The sequence below is a fragment of the Mixophyes fleayi genome, chromosome 4 (assembly GCF_038048845.1).
Source record: "Mixophyes fleayi isolate aMixFle1 chromosome 4, aMixFle1.hap1, whole genome shotgun sequence".
Lineage (NCBI taxonomy): Eukaryota > Metazoa > Chordata > Amphibia > Anura > Limnodynastidae > Mixophyes > Mixophyes fleayi.
The window spans coordinates 324,627,770-324,650,500 of NC_134405.1; the positions used below are offsets into that span (position 1 = coordinate 324,627,770).

The following is a 22,731-nucleotide window of genomic DNA, read 5'->3' on the forward strand; positions in this document are numbered from 1 at the left end:
AAATATTCTCTGTAACGTGCAGCAGAATTGCTGGCGCTATATAAATAAATGTTGATGATGATATATTTGAGATTAGTGATGATATTACTTATTATCCAGCTAGAACGTTTAAATACGTTCTATATTGGTTTATAAAAATAAGGGCATTATTGTAAAATAAGAGAGGGTAGTTCTCAACAGACTGTAACTCTACTATATTTATGGTCATAAGGCTAAAAATAATATCTGACTCATTTATGTGGGATAACAAGAACCCAAGCAATAATTATATCTTCTTGTATTGTGTAAATCTATGCATTCAGTAAGATGGGTGGCACAGTAGATAGCATTGCCACCTTACAGCACCGTGATTTTGGTGCCCAACAAGTTAGCATGTTCTGCCGGGTTTCCACCGCGTGCTCCAATATCCTCCCACACGCCAAAGACATACTGGTAAGTTATTTAGGTGATGATTGGGATAGCACTGTGGATCAGTGGTTAGCACTGCTGCCTCACAGCACTGGGGTCATGAGTTCAAATCCTGACCATGGCCTTATCTGTGTGGAGTTTGTATGTTCTCCCCGTGTTTGCGTGGGTTTTCTCCAGGTGCTCTGGTTTCCTCCCGCACTCCAAAAACATACTAGTAGATTAATTGGCTGCTATTAAATTGACCCTAGTGTGTGTTTGTTAGGGAATTTAGACTGTAAGCTCCAATGGGGCAGGGACTGATGTGAGTTCTCTGTACAGCTCTGTGGAATTAGTGGTGCTATATAAATAGATGATGATGACCAAGGACTCTTTGGTATCTATAAACACACTGGGTTTCCTCCGGGTGCTCTGGTTTCCACCCACACTCCAAAAACATACTGGTAGGTTATTTGGCTGCTAACAAATTGACCCTAGTCTGTCTGTGTGTGTGTCTGTATGTTAGGGAATTTAGACTGTAAGCCCCAATGGGGCAGGGACTGATGTGAGGGAGTTCTCTGTACAGCTCTGCAGACTTAGTGGTGCTATATAAATAAATGGTTATGATGATGATAGGGGGGAATTCAATTGACTGTGTTACTGTACATAAGTAACGCAACCTGTGCACTATTACCATTATTACGGTAACAGTGTGCTTAAATACTGTTATTATGGTAGTTGCAACGCTGGGTTTTTGCTCGCTGCGAGCCCGGTTAAATTTACCATAATAATGGTAATAGGATAAAAGCTGCGTTAATCTGGGGGGAGTTGAATTCCCCCATAATGTTAGTACCTACAGTTTGATAAATAAGACAACTGTGAAATACCTCAAAACTTACATTTGTGGAACAGTAGTAACACAAACACACACACACACACACACACACCTAGTGGGAGACAGCCCAAACTTATGACATTACAACATTGCTCTTGTTCAGACACTGCTTGCAGGCACAGAAATCTTACAAAGCATTTTCCTCTCATTCAAATAGTTCCTTCTTCTAAACAGCAGTCATTCAGGCAATTTCACAGCGAACATGTGGTTTTCATTTAAAACAAATTAACAACCCCCCCTTACATTTTCTTTTCTTTATTTCTGTCTTATACAGGGACATGGTTACTTATTCTCTTTGTTTCAGTTGATTTTGTTTCTTAAAAATGCTTTTATTTTTTTAAAAGTTCCCACTGTGTTCCACAAGTCATCCTATTTTTTTTATTTTTATTTTTTTTTTATAAGATTAGGGATTCTTATGATCTTCACTGACAGAGGATTTTCTTCCAGAGGTCCTGAAAGCATAACCAAAAAAGGATATGTTACTGCATTTGGCAGGCTTGCGTGAATTTGGTTTTTCTGATGAGTCCTGTCTCCGAGCATGCTTGGGGAATGACAAGCATTTTTCTACACTGGGGCTAAACCCACCTTTTAGATTCGGAGAGAACTCATTGGCTGTCCATTAGACTATAGTGAGGACAATGGCGTTTACTGGCTGCCAATTGTAAACATAAGGGATAAGGATTCATCTAGAGCTGGGGCTTTTTTTTTTTTTTTTTTTTTTTGGGAGGGAGGGGAGTGGCCAACAAAAAGTCGGCCAGTTTAATTCAATAGAGCTGTGTTTTAAGCAGCCTTGTGCCTTTTTTCCCTTGCTCTTTCTGAAGCAGCCAGTAACTCCATCCCAGCTGCAAACTTTTCATAGAGAGGTAAGGCAATGGCTTTTTTTTATTGCTGCAGATATAATTTTACCAATGGGACAGTGATGCACAAATGCATGCATTTATTAGCCAATGAAATATTGTTTCATCCTTTTCCTTTATTTTTTTGCATCTTGTTTTTTTTTTTTGCATTATTTTTTTGCATCCTGTATTTTGTTTTTTTGCATTATTGTTTTTTGTCATCACACGTTGATGTTGATGTTATTTTATGCTGAGGTGAAGATAAGCTATTTATATTGTGATTTAAGGTTGACTGTAGCAAGAATACCTTTCTGTCATCTTTTGGCAATATTTAATTTTGTCAATCATAACAATGATGTTTCCCAATATACTTTTATTGTCTGGAGCATGTTCAGTTATATATATCCTGCTTAGTCCACGTATTGCAAGCCTGCAAACTGTATTTATGATTGAGAAATAGTCTTTGGTTCTAATTTTTGTGTATACTTTGGGCTGTTATACCTGTGTCGTATGTGCCGTGAGTACGTTTTCTAGCTACACAGAAACATGATAATTTGCAAAACAAAACTGTTACTTTGTCAGAATAGCAGGATATTAGGGTGGGTCCTTATAAAGGAATATCACTATCCTTATGTCATGCAGCTTTTCCAAGAAGACAGGAAACACAAAAATGAACAGCCACTAAGACATGTTGAGGCAGTTCTGGCTCAACAGCAGACTTGATGGTTGAGAGAGATAATGAGGTGAATGTATCAAGCCGAGAGTTTTCCGGCGGGTTTGAAAAACCAATCAGATTCTAGCTATCATTTATTTAGTACATTCTACAAAATGACAGCTAGAATCTGATTGGTTGCTATAGGCAACATCTCCACTTTTCAAACCCGGAGGAAAACTCTCAGCTTGATACATTTACCCCAATGTTTGTGGGCTGGAAATCCTGCTTACAGAGGAACCCTTAACAAGACAAACTTATTTAGGAAAGAATGACAATTCCGATAACCTCTGACTGGTTGTCTTACTGCAGTTATTGTTTGATCTTGATAAACGTCTTAAAGAATATTTTTTTTTTATATATCCAAATGCTAAATAATTGATATGTCACCTTTTATGCTATAAATATTATCCTGCTCTTTTCAGCACTATCAATATATTATACTGTATTTGCTTGAATATTACAATGCTGGCATATTTGGAAATACCGTTCTACATGAAAATCTAATTCTAATTGTGTGTGTGTATATGTCTGTGTGTGTATGTGTGTGTGTGTATATATATATATATATATATATATATATATATATATATATAAGCGCAACAGAATATGTTGGCGCTATATAAATAAATGATGATGATGATGTATATGTGTGTGTGTGTATGTCTGTGAGTATATGTGTGTGTGTATGTGTGTTTATATATATATATATATATATATATATATATATATATATATATATATATATATATGTAATATGAACATAGGACCAATGTCTTGCCAATTGCCCCAGGCAAGTTTTGGGGCACACGGTGGCAGTACAATGAACTGCTGCACAGGAAAATATTGTAAACGACAATGTGAGTGCTTCATCATAACTCTACTTTCAAAAATAGTTCTTCAGCAGTGACCACTAAGATTTTCCTGTGAAATCTCTATCTTTACACAGGCAGCACTTATAGCCTTTTATAGGGTGGACCTGCTGAGCGGAGTGGTTTAATGTTGGCGCCAGTACAATTGCGTCAAGCTGTTACCCTTGCAATTTCCTATGCCAGACTGAAGCTGGCAGAATTATTGCAAGCCAGCATTTTATTTCCGTAACGTCATTTCTTACTTAATGGACTGTACTTTTTTTTTTTTTGCATTGGCATTGCGTAACACCTGGGTTCAAATACCAACAACAACGTCAATCAACAATGATCACATAAAATAAGGATTCTAATTAAGGATGATAATTGAGTTTATATACAGTATCTCTTTCTCTATCTCTCTATCTATTCATCTCTCTATCTATCTATAGATACAATGCTCTGGCTAAACAAATCATTATACAACATTTTTTGTGTGTGTGTGACTAAAAATTATGTTTTTAAAGTACACACTGGCTTCTATTTATCTATTGTCAACCGAAACATTATTAGATTGACTTTTAACATGAAATATTGTGTAACTGCATCCCACATGTGTCAAAACAATATTGAATACGGATTTATTAAGCCTGTAAGCGGCATAAAGATTGATCTATATCTCTTAAGTTACATTCTGACTGTTTTGGTACCATAAGGGTTAAATAAGGCTATAGAGGAAAGTTTAGAAATGTTTGGAGAGACTTGGTGGGTTTCCTGGTTAATGACTAGAGGAGATTGAGGGGTTTGGGCCCAATCAGGCATCTTCCTGAGATATCTAAGGAATGTCAGTAGCCTAAGGGGGTTCCAGATGCTTATAGGGAGATCATTGAGTGCAGAATGCACTAAAATACCTATTAGCCAATTGAGGTATCACCCCAAAAAAAATTGCATTCCTCTTGCTAGTTAAATTTCTACATCGCTAATTCATGTCATTTATTTTTAGTCTAATAGGGTACTCTTGCCAGAAGAAAAGTGTAACTTTACAAGGAAAATGTAAAGCATTCTTACAAGGAAGTTTAAAATTGAGTGGGATCCAGCTGTTTTCCCACCTGGTGTGGAACTACAAGTCCCAGCAGGATGGCAGTTCCACAACAGCCAGAGACCCTCAGATTGCCTACCTCTAAATATTAAATGAAGTTTAAAGCAAGGGTTTGCTGGGACTTGTAGTTCAGTATAGCTGGGAAGTTAAAATGAGCTCCGGTTTGACTTGGAGAAATATCTCTGCCCATGAAAATTATTCAATCAAGGGCTCTCCATGCACAGTATAAGTCTGGAATTGCATTCTTATACAATGAGTAGCATGAAAGCCTTCTGCATTTTTCATGATAATTTGGCCACTGGGTGGCATTAGGCTTTTCTTTCTCCTCTTAAACAATGTCTGAGAGGTGCTTTCTTGAAATGTTTTACATTAAAAATGCCATGCAAGTTTTCTATCTCTTCTTTGCAATTATTCAGCCGCTTGTATGGTATAACGTTTTCCTATAGCAGAGAAGATGACGGCTATTTATCATCTTGAATACAAATATATAAAAAGGAAGTACTCTCTCTGTATGCAGTATAATGTAAGGTCAGAGACATTACCCCTACTTATAAATGACATAAATATGCTTGTATGGATATAGGATACAGGTTAATGATCCACAAGGAAACCAATTTTATAGAGGTGGATGTTTAATGGGGATATCAAACACAAGTATTACGTTTTCAATGGATAAAACATGCATACATGTAGCCATTAATCATTCCTACCTTTTAGGGAATGTTGTCTGTGCAGGAAACAAGTATTTATTACATTCTCTGTATTAAAGGGGCTGTCCACCTCCTGATGACGTTAATGTATTGGTTTGTATGTGCCCTCCTGAAATGTTTTTTTTAAAATAGGTTGCAATACCTTTCAGTGATCACTGAGCCATGCATGTATATCACCAGATGGAGTTGTTTATGTGCATCGCCCTTGGATATGACACAAAGCTGCTTTCTGAATACAGCTGTATCCATGCAGAGCAGAGCTGTGACGTGTCTAAGGGTAAAATAAACAACACGGCCAGATTACATGAAAACCAGGCTGAAGCCAGAAAGATTAAGTAATGCACTTTTTGAAAGCTGCAGGAGGTCATGTACATGCTGTTAAGTTAAAGTAATCTGAAGGCGGAAAAAACATTTAAGGGACTTCCTCCACTATCTCAATTTTATCCAAAATATCTAATACTGGTAAATTTCCTCCTATTTCTTAAATGTAATGCACACTTTTCACATGTACCATTATTGCAGATATAGGTTGGGTGTTCTGGTTAGACATCTTTTTAGTGTAAAATGTTGTAATATTTAACACTGTCCAAAAAATGTGACAAAAAAAGTATCCATGCACCTAAGTGAGAGTGACGAACAGGAGTATAATGATCGCCACGCCCCATAACAAAATTTGGGGGACCCAGCGATCCACTCCAGAGACTGCTCTTCTAACCATGCATGGATCTGCTGGATGACTCTGGAGTAGATGGACCAGCTTCACTGCCCCTCATACCACTGGGTTCCGCCCTGACGACAAGTAATGGTTCCCACACTTACGTGTCACCTACACGCAGTGGAGGCAGCCATTTTGTGTTCTGATCCAATGGTCATCAAATGACTAGCAACTAGTGACGTCATTGAGGCTCAGGCCACAAAATGGCTGCCAATAAGCTAATCACTAAATCTTATTGAAAAAATAATACTTTATACAAACACCTAATGTCCTAATAGCTATTTTTTAATAGAATAAATAGTTTAATTTGTAGACAGGATTATAAAGTCATTAAAAGAAAGAACATTATTCATTCACAACTAAATCATGGAATCTGAAGCTTCCCCTAGATTTTATCTGGCTACCGGGTGAAAAAAGTTAAAGGTTAAGAACCACTAGTGTAAATTGTGACAGACAGCATACAATCCATGTTATCAGGGTGCCACAGTACAGTCTGCAGACTACGGCCAATTAGTGTACTGGTATAGAGCGGTGATGTCACTTCCGTAAATTATCTCCTTATTTTTGGTCAGCAGTAATGTCATTTGTGTAATTACTTGAGCGCGTTCTGTAATGCATAACTCTCAGTGAAGGTAAAACATGCTATATACGTAATTACTTACTCTCCTGGAATGTCTGGGAGACACCTAAGCGAGCGGGCCCAGTGAAATGCGTGGGGTGGGGGCCTTGATGATGAGATTTGCCATTGAGGGTGGAGGGGACGGGCCACAATGACGTGTTTCGTGGTGCCACCCTCCACACTGGACACTTGATCTCCGAATTTGCTAAGGTTGCCAAGTGTGGCTATATGATATAATGGGCATCTCCTACAAGCAGCTTTTTTATTGCAAATTAAAAGATGTTATTATTATTATTATTAATTTTTATTTATAGGGCGCCACAAAGTATCCGTAGCGCCGTACAAGGACAAACAATGGCACAGTACAAGGTGAAACAGCACAGTACAAGTAACAGTAAGCACTATAACTCTAGGGGCTCAGGCACAGCATGAAAGAGAGGGAGGGAGGGGAAAAGTGAGTACAGGCAGGTAACTATTGACCTATATCCCTCTGTCCCAACTACAGTTCTGCTCTTTCTCTTTTGGGACTGATGAATAAACCTGTATGTGACAAACTCATCAACTGGCTACAAAAAGTTTCTGTCTGATTTATAACGTCAATGTACTATCATCTACGTTCTGCCATTTTGGATGATTCAGTGTTTTTACAGTAATGTTGTCCTCACACGTACAGAGTCGATTGTCCACGTCAATCGTTTTGTGTGTAATTACTTCATTAGCGTGTGAGCAACAAAAGACCATAATATACAATCAGTAGGATAGGTTATACAGTCACTTGTTGAGGCCCTGCAAACATCTTTTGGTTGTGGCCTCTGGTGAGGTCAGGTTGGCTGTTTTTGCAAAGGAAACTTCCCTGACTATTACAGAGGGGGAACTCTGGGTCATTTTGCACAGGATGTCCAATCAGTGTCCTAAGATGACATCAGCGTGAAACTGAGAGGAAATGACATTTTCAGCAAAACACGGATGTGTAAACCGAAGGAATCCACGTTTTGTTTTTTTGTGGGTTTTTTTTTGTTTGTTTTTAAACAATTTTGAAATGTAACGTTTCCTTTAGGTTTTACAAGCATTTTAGAGATCATCAAAGGCTTCCCAATGTCTTACATGCAAAGGACGGAACAAATCGCTTTACAATCATCATGGCAAAGCAATTGAAACTGCCAAGTGGGAACGGTAACACTACTAGACACATCGACTTCTAGCTTCAGACACATTTATATTGATTTTGCAAAATGTGTTTAGAAAAAAAACATTGGGCATGAGGCCAAAGGGGGCCATACAGTAGTTGGCATTGCTGTCTCAGAGCACTGGGACTGGGGTTCAATTCTCCCTGGGGGGGGGGGAGTTTGCATGGTCTCTGTGTGTTTGCTTGCGTGTCCTGTGGGTGTTCTGGTTTTGATTCATGGGGGTAGATTTATCAAAGTTTCTAAAAAGTGATGCTGCTTATAGCAACCAATCACATTCTAGCTATCATTTTGTACAATGTACTCGAAAAATGTTAGGTAGAATCCGATTGGTTGCTATGGGCAACACCTCCACTTTCCCTGTTAAGAAGGCTTGAGAAATCTGCCCCATGGTGTAAAGACATACTGTCTGTGCTAGGGATATTGGATATTAACAGCTGCACTACAAACTCGTAAAGATTTTACCAAAAGCGTTCCTATACACCCCCCCCCCCCCACATCCAAGCCGGAGACGAGGGGGCTGCTTCGTGCCACTGTTTTTCCTTGGACCTGGACTCCCCCGTTACTCTTACAGCTCCCACCCCATCCAACCCCCAGGCCGAAAACCTGGGTCTAACTTATGATCACCACAACTATTGGGTGTATATAGTGGCCCCCAGGGTACAGCTACAGGGAGGGGCTGCTTAATGGCAGATTTGTGCTCCACTAGTACAATGACTGATGTGTAGAATAAAATTCTCTATTTATATATTACCAAAATATTCCATAGCGCTGTACAGTTAAAGTGTAGCGCTCAGGTACCCATACTCTGTGTGGTAATTAAGAGATAAGAGAGTCGGCTTAAAGCTAATTCGGTGTGCCTCCACCCACTAGCCCCTCTATAGCGAACCTGTTCACCTAGTGGATCAATATTACAGATGGTCATAATACAAGGATACAGTGGCAATGGAACGCAAGTTGTCATAGAGTGTGTGTGTGTGTGTGTGTGTGTTAGGGAGTTTAGACTGTAAGCTCCAGTTGGGGCAGGGACTGATGTGAGTGAGTTCTCTGTGCAGCGCTGCGGAATTAGAGGCTCTATATAAATAAATGATGATGATGATGAATCCAGGTTTCCCCCAGAATGCAGTGTACTAGGGTGAGCCTCCGTCATTTGCTTTATTACAATTAAAAGTGAACAACATGGATATCACGTTACTGGCACGTCGATTGCAACATTCATCTTAAAGAAATGTGACAGATCTGTCTATGGGGTGATTGAAAAAAATTTTGTTGCCGCAAATATGGAAAAAAAATGATATACCATGTGCAGAAACACTTAAATCTATATGGTTTATAGAAACATAAAGTGAAAGTATTTATAGGTCTCATGTTTTCCTCTCATATGGGAAGTGACCTCTACTTTTTGTTATAAAGTTTCTTTTTTGTTTATAAAAGAGTTCCGAAGACTATGCTTTCTAGAGGATTTATAATAATATGAATTCAAAAATATATATTAATAATAAATCATTTAAGGTATCTTTTTTTGGTGGCACAAACAAATTCTTATTTTTATTCTCTCAATAATAATAATATATGCAATATATTTAAATGATGATTACTTCCTTCCACTACAAAATACCTTTATAATTATTATTAATAATAATATTAATAATAATAATAATAATAATAATATTATTATTATATGCCTGTTGCAGTATCTCCATATTCAGTGATTGTAGTAAGAAAACAAGACATTAACAAACTAGAAACAAGCAGTCAATGGCCAATGATAATATAAGAGCATATTAATCACAATTATTTTTTTAAGGGCGAAGTCTTGGAAAGGAAAAAGTCCCAACAAATTCCAATGTTTATTTGTTCCTTGGTTACTAGAAAACTCTTCCATATAAGGGCAGAGTCCTGTTCACCATTCATTAAATAGTAACGATATTATTCACACTGGTCTCCACATTCCATGCCTGGCCACAGTGCCGTCACTCCCGGCATCTGCCTGAACCAACTTACTGCTTGTGTTTTGCTAATGAGGATGTTGGGTTCGTTTTTTATCAGAACATTTAATATTAATATATTTATTTATTTTTTAACACCGGTTATATTAACAAAGAATTTGAAATATAAAATGTTATGGCCGATAGAACAACACAACCCCTCCATTCTCCCTAGAGGTCAGCAAACGTCTGACATCCATCCTATACTGCAATACTACAAACAGAAGTGATAACCTTCTATAATCTCTGGTCCCCCATGGTCTGTATATGCTAAAGATGCATTTATTGTGTTGAGAAACTAGAATCAGGAAGAACAGTGACGGTAAAGACAACATGCTATAATAATATATATATATAATTACAGTAGTCAAGTCAAGGTGGGAATTTAGAAGTGGTAGTTTGAAAAATGTAATGAGAATTTAAGTGAATGGACTATGACAGCGTTACAATGACGGCAGCAGCAGCAGTGGCGGTATGACATACCACTATATACACCCCCACTTTGACCACTGTGTGTATATAAGTAAGTGTTAGTATAGGAACGCCTTGCTCCGTCTCCTTATCGGGTTGCCATGGCAACCGCTGTAATCCCCGGTGGTCTAGGAGAAAACCGGAAGTGGGGCAGGACTTCAATGTCCGTTTTGCGCTTCTGGACATGCGCGGATGAAGTTCGGCTTTCTGCGCCGCTCTTCCATTGGGCCCAGTGAAGTGAACAGAAGCAGCATTAGGAGCTGTGTACTTAGTATTTTAAATAGCGTAGCATACTAGAAGGTGGACGGGGGCCCCCCGAATAAATGAGGAAAGTCTGGGCCCCAGTCTGCATCCATATATATATATATATATATATATATATATATGATGTGTGTGTATTACCAACTGCATATCTACAGTACAAGAGTGTATAAACAAGTCTGCATAAGCTGTATTGCCTGCAGTACTACAAGTTACCATTTATGAGTAGCTTTGTCTGTTGTTATCAACTTTAATAAGTTACTGTTTAAGTTACGGAAGCGTTGTGGCTAAACATCCACATTAACACCGCTGAACACCTTTAATTCCATCAAAAGGTATAACCAACAAAAAGCTGTAACAAACAACAAAACAGGGAGCAGCTGGGGGCCACAAATGAGGGCTCAGAGGGCCCCGTGGCTGATCACATAGCATTCAGAGAACTAGACAACAAAGTGATATCTTAAACTACAATAAACTCCTGAAACCTTTAATTATATATTTCTGAATAAATGTTACTGGCATGGCATGTATATAAAGCAACTTGTAACTTAAGGTTTTACTGGTCCTTGAAATGTGAAAGTGTTTTGTAGCCATTGTTTAGAAAATTGACTGTACTTTTATTGCAGATACATTAGTGGCTGTTTACAGTATTAACTCGCATCTCACACGGGGAACTCCCCTGATTAAATCAGCAGTTCAAGTAATCTCCGTGAGAGCAGGAAACGCATTCTCCATCCACAGGATCTAGGAGGTCCCGTTCCTTTTACTGCATTGTGGAATTCATGCACGGTCCTGCATTTATTTATTTTTATTATTATTTTTTTAATATAACTGAATTGAAAAGCATTTTGACAAAACAGATAAGGGTGGTATAAATATTTAGGGATTTTTTGTTTTGCTTAATCGGCAGGAGTTCGCAGAGGGTGCTTGCACACAGAAGCAATATATCGTGTGTAGTCAAAAAGGGGCGTGGTATAGTAAAAGGAGGTGTGGCTACAATTCATATTCTTTTTCGTTTTTTATTATTTGTGCCCTATGGGTATCAGTTAGAGCAGGCCTGGAAAACCTGTGGCTCTCCAGGTGTTATGAAACTACAAGGCCCAGCATGCTTTGCCAGGTCACAGCCAGCCAATAGCTAGCAGGTTAGCTAACAGGCCTCCCACTATTCTTTCAAGAGAATAGAATTGGGGGGGGGGGGGGGGGTCTTCCTTTCTACTCTTTTCAGAGCAGAGGGAGGTTTTGGGAGGAGTAGTGGACCTTGGAGGGGAAGAGGCGACCTGGATTTGCCACTCCCCTTTACCCATCCGGTCGCATAGTGACCTGTAGCCCCGAAATACGGTGGCTAAGTGGTTAGCACTTCTGCCTTACAGTACTGGGGTCATGAGTTCAATTCCCGACCATGGTCTTATCTGCATGGAGTTTGTATGTTCTCCCCGTGTTTGCGTGGGTTTCCTCCGGGTGCTCCGGTTTCCTCCCACACTCCAAAAACATACTGGTAGGTTAATTGGCTGCTAACAAATTGACCCTAGCCTGTGTGTCTGTCTGTCTGTCTCTATCTGTCTGTGTATGTGTGTGTGTTAGGGAATTTAGACTATAAGCCCCAATGGGGCAGGGACTGATGTGAGTGAGCTCTCTGTACAGCGCTGCAGAATTAGTGGCGCTATATAAATAAATGGTAATAATAATAATAATAATAAAATCCCCTATAGTTACACTGTTGGGTGATTATGTACTTTAAATTATAGATGCTCAGTATTTGTGTGTTGCGTGTAAAGGCAGGCAACAAAAAAGACTTTCATCCCTTGCATCTCAACACGCTTTATCCTGGTGCAAATTTGCTCAGTTTAGCTAGATCTCCTCCGAATCCAAATCAGGCCCTGTATCCTTAATGTTGTCATACAGCCACCCCAGCCACATTGGAGACTATAGGAATCTAAGTGGAATATTTACTAAACTGTGGGTTTGAAAAAGTGGAGATGTTGCCTATAGCAACCAATCAGGTTCTAGTTATCATTTATTTATAACATTCTACAAAATGACAGCTACATTCAGATTGGTTGCTATAGGCAACATCTCCACTTTTTCAAACCCACAGTTTAGTAAATCTAGCCCTAAATCTTCTTTAGAGTCACTGATCGAGGTATCTGCAGACATACGGCCATTTTTATACAGCGTCTATAAACTTTAGAGTTGAAAGTATTTGTTAATATTTAACATGAAACGAATGCCATATGTTTTTGCTTTGGCAGTACAATGAGATTAAATCTTTGAAAAACATTGGTAATATTGTCAGCCGTTCGAGGAAAATCTGTATTTGTTTTCCTAATAGGGAAGAGGTCCTTTACGGTACCAAGAAAATAAATTATAGCCTATTCAGTTTGAAAGATGGCAGCAACTTATAACTAGAAACAAAAAAAATATCCCCGGCTAGTTCAATCACTCAGTTCCTTCATATCAAATAACGCTCCTTATATGGGCTAAAACTGAAACATATTTGGCTGCATAAAACAATTCAGTTAGTAGAAAAGCCATTTTCATATTTCACATGCAGCTGAAATAATCTTTACTGCTTTCTGATTAGTTCCATATGTTGAAGGTAGGTTCTGTTCAATCTACATTCTGTGTTTTCCCATATAGTGTTGAGATGGACCAAGTTGGTTTTGCATTGATTGTGTGATCTTGCATCCCAATGGACCCAATGGATCATGCTCAGCTATCTCTGCCCTCTCCGTTGTATTTCTGTGGTAGAGAGGGGTCAACTTGCCATTGTGACTTGCACTTGATCATAGCCTTTGGCTCAAAGAAGTGTATAAAAGGCTGCAGAGGCCTGAGCCTAGGGTGGCAGAACTACAGGGGCGGCAGCACGGTTATTGTTATGTATGCATGCAAGGGTAAAGTAAAACGATGATTATTCTTACTAGTACAACTCTCACATTTCTTTTGGGAAGGTGGGACATGGGGCTGGTTGGGGTCATGGATCTATGATGGTGATGAGGTGGAAGTCCATCCCTGTGTAGACAACAGTGGCCATAATCTGTGGTTTCTACTAGTAAATTTGTTCTATGGGCAGACTAAAATGCAGTCAAAATATAACTATAACAATACAACCGTTGTTCTTTCCGTCCGTCGTTCCCATACATCCATCATTTCTGCCACCCAACTTTCCTTCTGTCCAGCATTCACACTATCCGCCACTCTTACCGCCCATCATTTCTACCACCCATCGTTCCTTCTGTCCAGCATTCACACTATCCGCCACTCTTACCGCCCATCGTTTCTACCACCCATCGGTCTTACCACCCATAATTCCCATCGTTCCTTCTACCCTGCATTCACACTATCCGCCACTCTTACTGCCCATCGTTTCTACCACCCATCGGTCTTACCACCAATAATTCCCATCGTTCCATCCATCATTCCTTCTACCCAGCATTCACACTATCCGCCACTCTTACTGCCCATCGTTTCTACCACCCATCGGTCTTACCACCCATAATTCCCATCATTCCATCCATCGTTCCTTCTGCCCAGCATTCACACTATCTGCCACTCTTACCGCCCATCGTTTCCATCACCCATCGTTCCCTTCATCTATTCCACTTCTCATTCTAATACTTTTAAGTAGAGGTGAGAAACATAAGTCCGGTCATTTATTCATTATTTTATAAAATCATGCACTCCTCTTTCTACTTTACATTTTTGGCATAACGTCCTTGATTTACGTATAGGCATATACAGGAGAGCTTCAGTAGGTCTCGTGTGTCCCAATTTTCCCAGGACAATCCCTTTTTTCCACCACAAATATTTAAGTTACAAAGCTTGCTTTTCCATAACTTATACTCCAGATGAGCCCAAAATAAGAGGGAAAAGTGGGATCATATATCCCTATAAGTTGTTTTTTTTACCTTTAAAATTGGATATAGCTAATGAATTCTGACATTTAACAAATTGCTTTGCTAGTCTCCACTCTTAAGCTGCTATACAACAACTACCACTGTACTTATGACAACTCAGAGAACCATGAAAGTTCATCAACAACTGGAGGGCAGGGAATTCAACGTGAGCAGTCATGGTGCATCAATTAAAGCTGTAATGGAAATTATTTGTTAGAAACTGTCTAAACAAGTTTTACACATACTGAGATGGTCCAACATCACCTCAAAATAATCGTGATGCCGGACAACGACCCACTTGAAAATGATTGGACTGACGCCCTGAAATCTGGTCAGCAGATGGACACCTCAAGCTTACGTGTGGTCGACGACAGACCAAACTTACAGATCATCATGTGACCTGGTAGATTGGCATGTGTGCCAAATGGGCAGATGTGTGGCCAAAGAAATAATGGAGCTTGTTGTTTATCACCCGGCAAAAACCTTAAGCTGGCTCCATGAATGGCAATTTCATTGCACGGTCAGTAGCCTAAATTGGTCAACAATGCCACTTGTATGGGACTGACATGAACAAATATGCCTAAACTGTATATGTCATATGTTATAACCATGTACTTAAACCTTAAAAGACAGTAAAACTTATAACTTTAAACTCAAGAAATAACCACACGACAACTTTTAAGTTGGCACAAAGGTAAATTGTTTATTTATTTATTCCTGACCAAATTGGCGACGAGAGCAGAGCAGTCAGCAGGCAAAACGCAAAGCCAAACAGTGGAAGGTCATACCCTTGCCCACTGGTCCCAGGAGTAAAACTCCTTTACGATTGACCTGGTGTTAAATTTGGGCTAACGAGGGGGCTGCGCCCCTCCTGGACGCAACATTGGCTCCCGCTCAAAGCCTGCCAAGGGGTCCTTCACTCAAGAGGACCATGAGTCATGATTCTTCGGAGGGGGCAATAACCCCAGCCATACTGGTAACACCATCTGCTTATTTATGGCCGGCTGCCCGCTCTCCTATCCCATAACCTTAGCACACGGGCAAACTTGCAATCAGGAGACGGGCGGGAGGGTGGCAAGCGATGCAGGAACCAAGAGACCGGGCCGCCCACAGAGAGAAGATATATACTGAAAACTCTGACCCTCCCTGTGTCCATAGTGGCCGGATTCTGCATCGTCATCATTAACCCCTTTCCGATGTTAAGTCCCTGCCAGATCATATACCATAAGTTTAAGTTCGTTCAGCCTATTACTTCACTCCTTATGATAAAATTTTGATTGATCTCAGGTCCATTCATTTGTTGATACTTTCCATTAATTTAAAGGACAGGTCGCAGCTTGTGTGATTGCGTAGACTTTTCATATACAATCTCTTTCTCTGAGCTATCGGTATTTGGAGCTAGTAGGAGTGAACACAGAGTTGTCTGTCAACACCTGAAAAATCGTGATTAAAAAAATAATAATTGTATAGCTCTTTTAATAGTTTAGATTAAGCATACATCATGAGATCCCAGCCTCCATTCCAAAATGGTTTTGTGTGAAACGCGTCGATTTGTTTGGTTCTCTCTGACTGCTGTACACAGGTTATGCAGCCACTCTTAGCCAAATCCTTTATCCTTCTCTCCATATTGACATTGTGCTATTTATAAATGTTTTCCAACAGTCTAAATATGACTGATGTTCTCTACTTCTTTCTAAAATGGAAAATGAATTAATTATTCTCCCTAGCGAGTGTTTTTGCACAGTATACATTTTAGGTCTTAAGCAATCGTCCAGACAAACAATAACTATTTCAAATATTATATTGCCTATTTTGTCAGACAGGAATCTGGTTTCTTTTTATCTAAATCTTGGGACACGGAGGAGTCAATATACAGTATTTACATTTCATAGGACATAAATATTAGGGGATTTACAGCTACCATTGAGGTTGCAATTAATGATGAATTAATATTCCCAAATGTTTTGTTAGCTAGATTGGTGCTTTTGTTGCCTTGCTAGTACCCCCGCAATGCACTCACATTTGCATAACCCCCTTGTCTTATTTGATATAAGTGTTTGGAAAAGATTATTGTCAAAAAAAATATTAATATTATATTAATTTCAGCTATATTTTCTCTTACTTTCAGGGGTCTTACTCTTATAAAGAGTGCCCTTAAAGTAACGATCTCGATTCTAACATAACATTGAAAATAGCCTCACCCCTTCCTAAGTCATTCCAGGGGGTAAATGTATCAAGCTGAGAGTTTTCCGGCGGGTTTGAAAAGTGGAGATGTTGCCTATAGCAACTAATCAGATTCTAGCTGTCATTTTGTAGAATGTACTAAATAAATTAATCTGATTGGTTTTTCAAACCCGCCGGAAAACTCTCAGCTTAATACATTTACCCCCAGATCTATTTCTTATGAATAATAGTATGTACTCCTGAGCTTAGCCCTATTATGTCATCCCTCCACTTAAACTGGGTACAAACTACAGAAAATTTTCCCGGTGAGATATCTGTAACGATTTTGCCAACGATTGAAAGTCCTGATCAGCATGCCGATTCATGTGTACACACTGTACACGACTTACCTTCAGATCTGTGCTCTTCATCTGTCATAACCATCTGCTGAAATGATCGTGACTGCACACTCCATAGAGATCTATGGACACTGCCGGTCCTTAGTGCATACACACTGCAGGATTGGAACAACATTTTTCCATCTTTCATATTGATTATTTGTAAGTTTATAAAACCAAATCAAACAATACGATGTGCGTTGGTACGATACAAATTGATCGTGGGAACGAACACACTGATTCCATATGGGACCCAACGGCCGTGCGTAAACTGTGTAATTGGCCCAATAATTAGGTGAAACGCTGTAGCTCTACTCTGCTTTTTTTAAATCGTATGCCCAATGCATAATCAGATATTTGCTATTTTTTTTATTAACCTATTTGCATGTTGAAGATGTAAACCAGCATGTATAGGGTGAGTTTTAAAAGTTAAGAATATCTTATATCCACCTTCCTTCATTTTCCTCTGCAGAGATTGGTAGACAGCCAACAGCTACTGTTAGTACTGGGTTGTGTTTTGTTTTTTAACTTTGTTGCAACAATGTTGCTGCATTTTTCTTAAAATGTTTGTCTCATTCTAAGAAGCTGATACTCTTATGTTTTGTTTTGTTTCTTACCTAGATGACAGCAGAATACTGAATTACATATTTGCAAGTCATAAATGGATAGATAAAATAAGCAGCCATCTTCTTAATGATTTGCGTTTCACGGTGGTCAGCTGTTTTTTTTTTTTTTAAACAATGGGAGATTGTAACTCAGTTTTTCTCATTTGCATACAATACGATTGGTAATAGAAATATCAGAGACAAATAATAAGATCACTGACTTAATATGTAACTGTTTCTGTAACATATAGCTGGCCTGATACATATTGCAATATTCAATGGATCAAGACATTGTTAATGGACCGTCTTTGTTGATTTTGGAGGAATAGGGTTACATATTTAAACTACAACCTCTAATCTTAGTGTAATAGTTTGGTTAGATACATTATGCTAATGAGGTGTATCTGACATGTGCCTTTCTCTGCAGAATCGTGATCTGCTTTCTTCTTGGGTCTGTTTTGCACAATGAACCCAAATTTGTACAGTTAACTCAAAAATAGAAACTCAGGAAAAGTAGATTTAATATTTAAATGATGGCAAAAGGCTCACTTTAAATCATCATCATCATCACCATTTATTTATATAGTGTTCTCTGAAAACACACCTCTTCAGGCAAGCTGATAATATTCCTCAACCACCATCTTAATTTCCCTAGATTACCCTATTACCACCCTCTACACAGCTAACACAAGACAACAAGCCTCTGACCAACACTGCCACACACACAGCCCACTCTATACTTTTACCTTTGCATTCTAGTTGGTCCATTGTGCAATATGATGTAGCACATACCCTTGTGTTTCAAACTCTCATTGTCCTGTAGATTGTAAGCTTGCGAGCAGGGTTCTCTTACCTCTCAGTCTGTATTACCCAGTATTGTATTATTAATGTTTGTTCCCAATTGTAAAGTGCTACGGAATTTGCTGGCGCTATATAAATAAATGTGGATGATGATGATAATTTGTTAAATATTTAAATTAATAAGAATGGAAATTGAAAAAATGAACTGAACAAAATGAAGTAACTTTTGGAGATTATGACAACCTGTTTAAGTCAAAGTGGTAATCCGTGTCACAAAACATTAGTAAATACTCAGGAAGGCTAAAATTCTAAAGTGTTTGTGATAATATACATTTGTGCTAAACAATGCCACACTTCATAGAGGATGATTTTTTTGTTCAGTTGTACTTGACTTATTTAGCAATAAAGTTTAACATACAAACTGAACTTAAAAATCGTCTGAACTCTTGAACTTTGCAAGTAAAATAGTTCTAGCGGTAATTCCTGCATATGTTTTATTTTTCGACAAAATTTCAAACCAGACTAATTAATTTTTGAGACATTCCCAAATTGCATCCATACAGTCACACCTTGTAGTTACGGCATGCCAGACACATTCGGGGCAGGATGGTGTAATGGGACATAGTTGACGTGCATTGCGAAACTGGTTGAGTATAAAAGAATGTTTACTTTATCAAGCACAAGTAATTAAATGTGAATTGCGATTATGTTACATGTAACCTTTACATCTTTTTTTAATAGTAGATCCACTTTAGGTAACCTCAGGTGAGTAATCGAATGACTGTTACCCACGTAGAAGTATTTATAACCTATATAAATGAATCTCTCTGGAGACTATGAGAGGACAGATTTACGAACCAGATGTCTCTTTACATTTATTCAGGTGTGATTTGAAAGCAGCTAAAGGAACATTTTGTATAGGGAATAAATTGCTTGTTTATAGAATTTCCAATTACCTTACTTGACTCTTTTTTTTTTTTTTCAAGCTCGTTATGTGTAACGTACACAGTTTGGTAAAAAAAAAGAAGAAGTTATATTGTTGTATAAAATTGAACAGTGCCTAGGATGTAATAAAGCGTATATTATAATGGGTGTATTCTGTTTTTTCGTGGAATTGTCATTCTACTAAAGACAATGTTAAGAGCTACAGAGGGTCTTGCAATACGTTTTAACAATATCTGCCTTTGAATAAGGGGATTGTTTTTTTGTAACAAAAAACAAAGTTGATGTGTAAGAGAGAAAAGTATAAATGAATTATATATATATATATATATATATATATATATATATATAGTATAAACTCGTTGGTAGTTTAGTGAGGTCTAACAGCTTTTCTGCAAACGGTTATCTTGCAGTGTTTCAAAGGGACTTGATTATTTATACAATTCTATATTCTGGGGTAGATTATTTTTTTTTACCTAAACACAAGGCAACCAGGTTGCTTGGCCAATCAATGAGAGGACAGATCTCAATTTGGGTCATACAAGTATATAAACATTTATGGGCAGAACTGAAATATACCCTTACCAGAATCTGATGGCTCCCCGTGTTAATCGGAATTGACTGTACTTGTAGATCCATATAAGCTGTGATTTGACACCAGCTAAGTCTAAAACAGCCTTTTTGATAGCGCAATTCGCAACGTATTTGAGAAAATTTACATAGTCCAACAGATTTGCTATGCAGATAAAATAGTATCAAATGCACAGAAATATGTGCTATATCCAATGATAATAAACAAATCTTCCTGGACAATATCATTCTCTTTAAGTGGAGTTTCACTTTAACATCAATAGGAAATGTCACATTGCTTAATATAAAATGAATTGGACATCATTATCATAATCATTATCATTTATTTATATAGCGCCACTAATTCCGCAGCGCTGTACAGAGAACTCACTCACATCAGTCCCTGCCCCATTGGGGCTTACAGCCTAAATTTCCTAACATACACACACACACAGACTAGGGTAAATTAGTTAGCAGCCAATTAACCTACCAGTATGTTTTTGGAGTGTGGGAGGAAACCAGAGCACCCGGAGGAAACCCACGCAAACACGGGGAGAATATACAAACTCCTCAACATAAAATGTAATGGTCCCTTAGTGGTCACATTTTCATAGAACAGTGGAGCACTTGCTGGCTTTGCCAAGGAAAACTTTGAACAAAGCATACATAAAATATGGGCTACTCCTGTTTAACTCTAAATGGTCTGTCGGGGAAGCTAATTGGACAGTGGCACCCCTGCGATTTTACCTGTTGCCTGAAGAGGGTCTTTCTCTGGTCACCCTGTGCCAAGAGCGATCGCACCTGCCCATGTAAGGGCAGTGGTACACATGGGAGGGCACAGGGAAAAATGTCCCCACATAGTACAGATAAACTTTGAAAACTCTTATATATATATTTGTGGATATAATTAACAGTCTGTTTAAATAAGGCATTATGTTACTTAGGCTTAGTGGGCCTTTAATTTAGTATTTAGACTTCTGCTGACGTGTTGTATAAGAGTATGCTTAAAACAAATGTAAAATGCTTCTGTTTACATAAATCCCGGTTACTTAATATGGTGTATAAGAATTCTAGCACGGGTGACTTAAAGTAGAATTTTGTTGTAAGAAAATCCAATATTCTGTGGCAGCGTAAAATTGCATAGTGTTACTATATGCTAATTTTTGAAAAGTTTGTGAAGAGCCGTCTTATTTAGCAAAGAGCATCCTAGGAAGTTCTTCTCTTGCCAACATTGGTCTGAGTTCCTTAGATGGCGGCGGAGAAGTAACATGGGCAGCGTATTTTGTTACATATGTAAACAGTTACATCAGGCATCATACCAGCCCTTCATCAACCTCCGTTTAATGTAAAGCAGATCCCCCTTTTTTCCATGAAATGCTACATTTCAATTAACAAAGGCATTTGTATCCAATGCCACCTTTCAAAGTCCTGTTTACTTGAACGTACAAATGTCCGGGGACTCTGCTACATTTGTTCTTGTAACTAAGGATGCTATTAAGTTATTGTTAAAGAAAATGCTCTCAAGACAGCCGAGTGTTTAAAAGACTACCCATTATAATTATTGATCGAGGTGCACTTGCCTAGGTTCTAAAAGTTACTTATGCTTTGAAGTGGGCGGGGTTAGATCAACTTGTAACCAATGGGATCATCGGAATGGTTACCGCAGAGGGAGGTGGGTGTAGTGGGTGATCATGTGGGAGGCAGTGTCATAATGGAAGCGGGGAATAAAGGCAATCGCAGACTGAGGGTTAAATAGTGGAAGGAGCAGGGTCCTCCAATAGCTCAGTAGTGAAGTGATGCTGGAATATTGTGTCAAAGGTCCCCTATATGAAAAAGAAGATCATTCATCCACCTTGTTTAAGACATTTGTATAGTTTTATTTGTTTTGGGCCGGTTTCCCCTGCATAGATATTAAAACAGAGCGAGAAGATGTTTTTTCGGTAGACGGTGAGATTGGATTACAGAGAGGACAGAATAAATTCGTAAGTAGATCAATGAGAAACAGCTGTCTATTGTTTGGCGTCTCAGTTAATACAGCAGCACTGCCCAAACATTTTTACAATAACAAGCAGTTTTTGGAAGGAATGCAAGGGGAACAAACAATGAATGGGCTCTCCTGTCACCTGAGACTCCCATGGCATCGAGAGCCTCACCTTTGTTACGTCAGTGTAACCTGGACCTTTATGGGGATCTCCCTGAAGTTCCCTCCTTCTGTGGTTCTTCAATCACTCCAGCTTAATTAAAGGAAGAGAGCAGCAAGTGATTGGTCTGTGTAATGAGTCTGTGGCCATTTGCGCCACAGAACAATTACCGCACTTTTCCTCTACGTTCAGGACAGCAGGAGCGGAGGACGTACTGGGATGGTAGGAAGCCAGGTGTGAAAGTCCAGATCTCACAGTAGAAGCCTGGCTACCAAAATACACCGTTTATGGTAACATACAATATATTCCTATTTTTGCTGCCATAGAATACAGGCACCTGAGATCAGATACCTTGCTTTTATGGCAGAAACAACCCCAGAACCAGCAACAATGTTCTCCACATTGACCTAGTCTCCAGGAATGTTCGTGAAATTCCGGAATTCCGGGGAGTTCTCACGGACGCTCGACAAAGTAGAAAAATTCCCTGATCCTGCCT

At 38.8% G+C, this 22,731-nt stretch overlaps 1 protein-coding gene across 6 annotated transcripts in view; it reads left to right on the forward strand.

Moving 5' to 3' along the window:
• Positions 1-2,012: 2,012 nt before the first annotated feature.
• CALD1 (caldesmon 1) overlaps positions 2,013-22,731 on the forward strand; it is a 143,066-nt gene continuing 122,347 nt past the window's right edge. For 2 of the 6 annotated variants that reach the window (XM_075210232.1, XM_075210234.1), the window contains exon 1: positions 2,013-2,142. The gene's annotated coding sequence lies outside the window, so the exon portion shown is untranslated. The remainder of the gene's footprint in view (positions 2,143-22,731) is intronic. The other 4 variants (XM_075210235.1, XM_075210237.1, XM_075210238.1 and 1 more) reach the window with 3 other exon arrangements.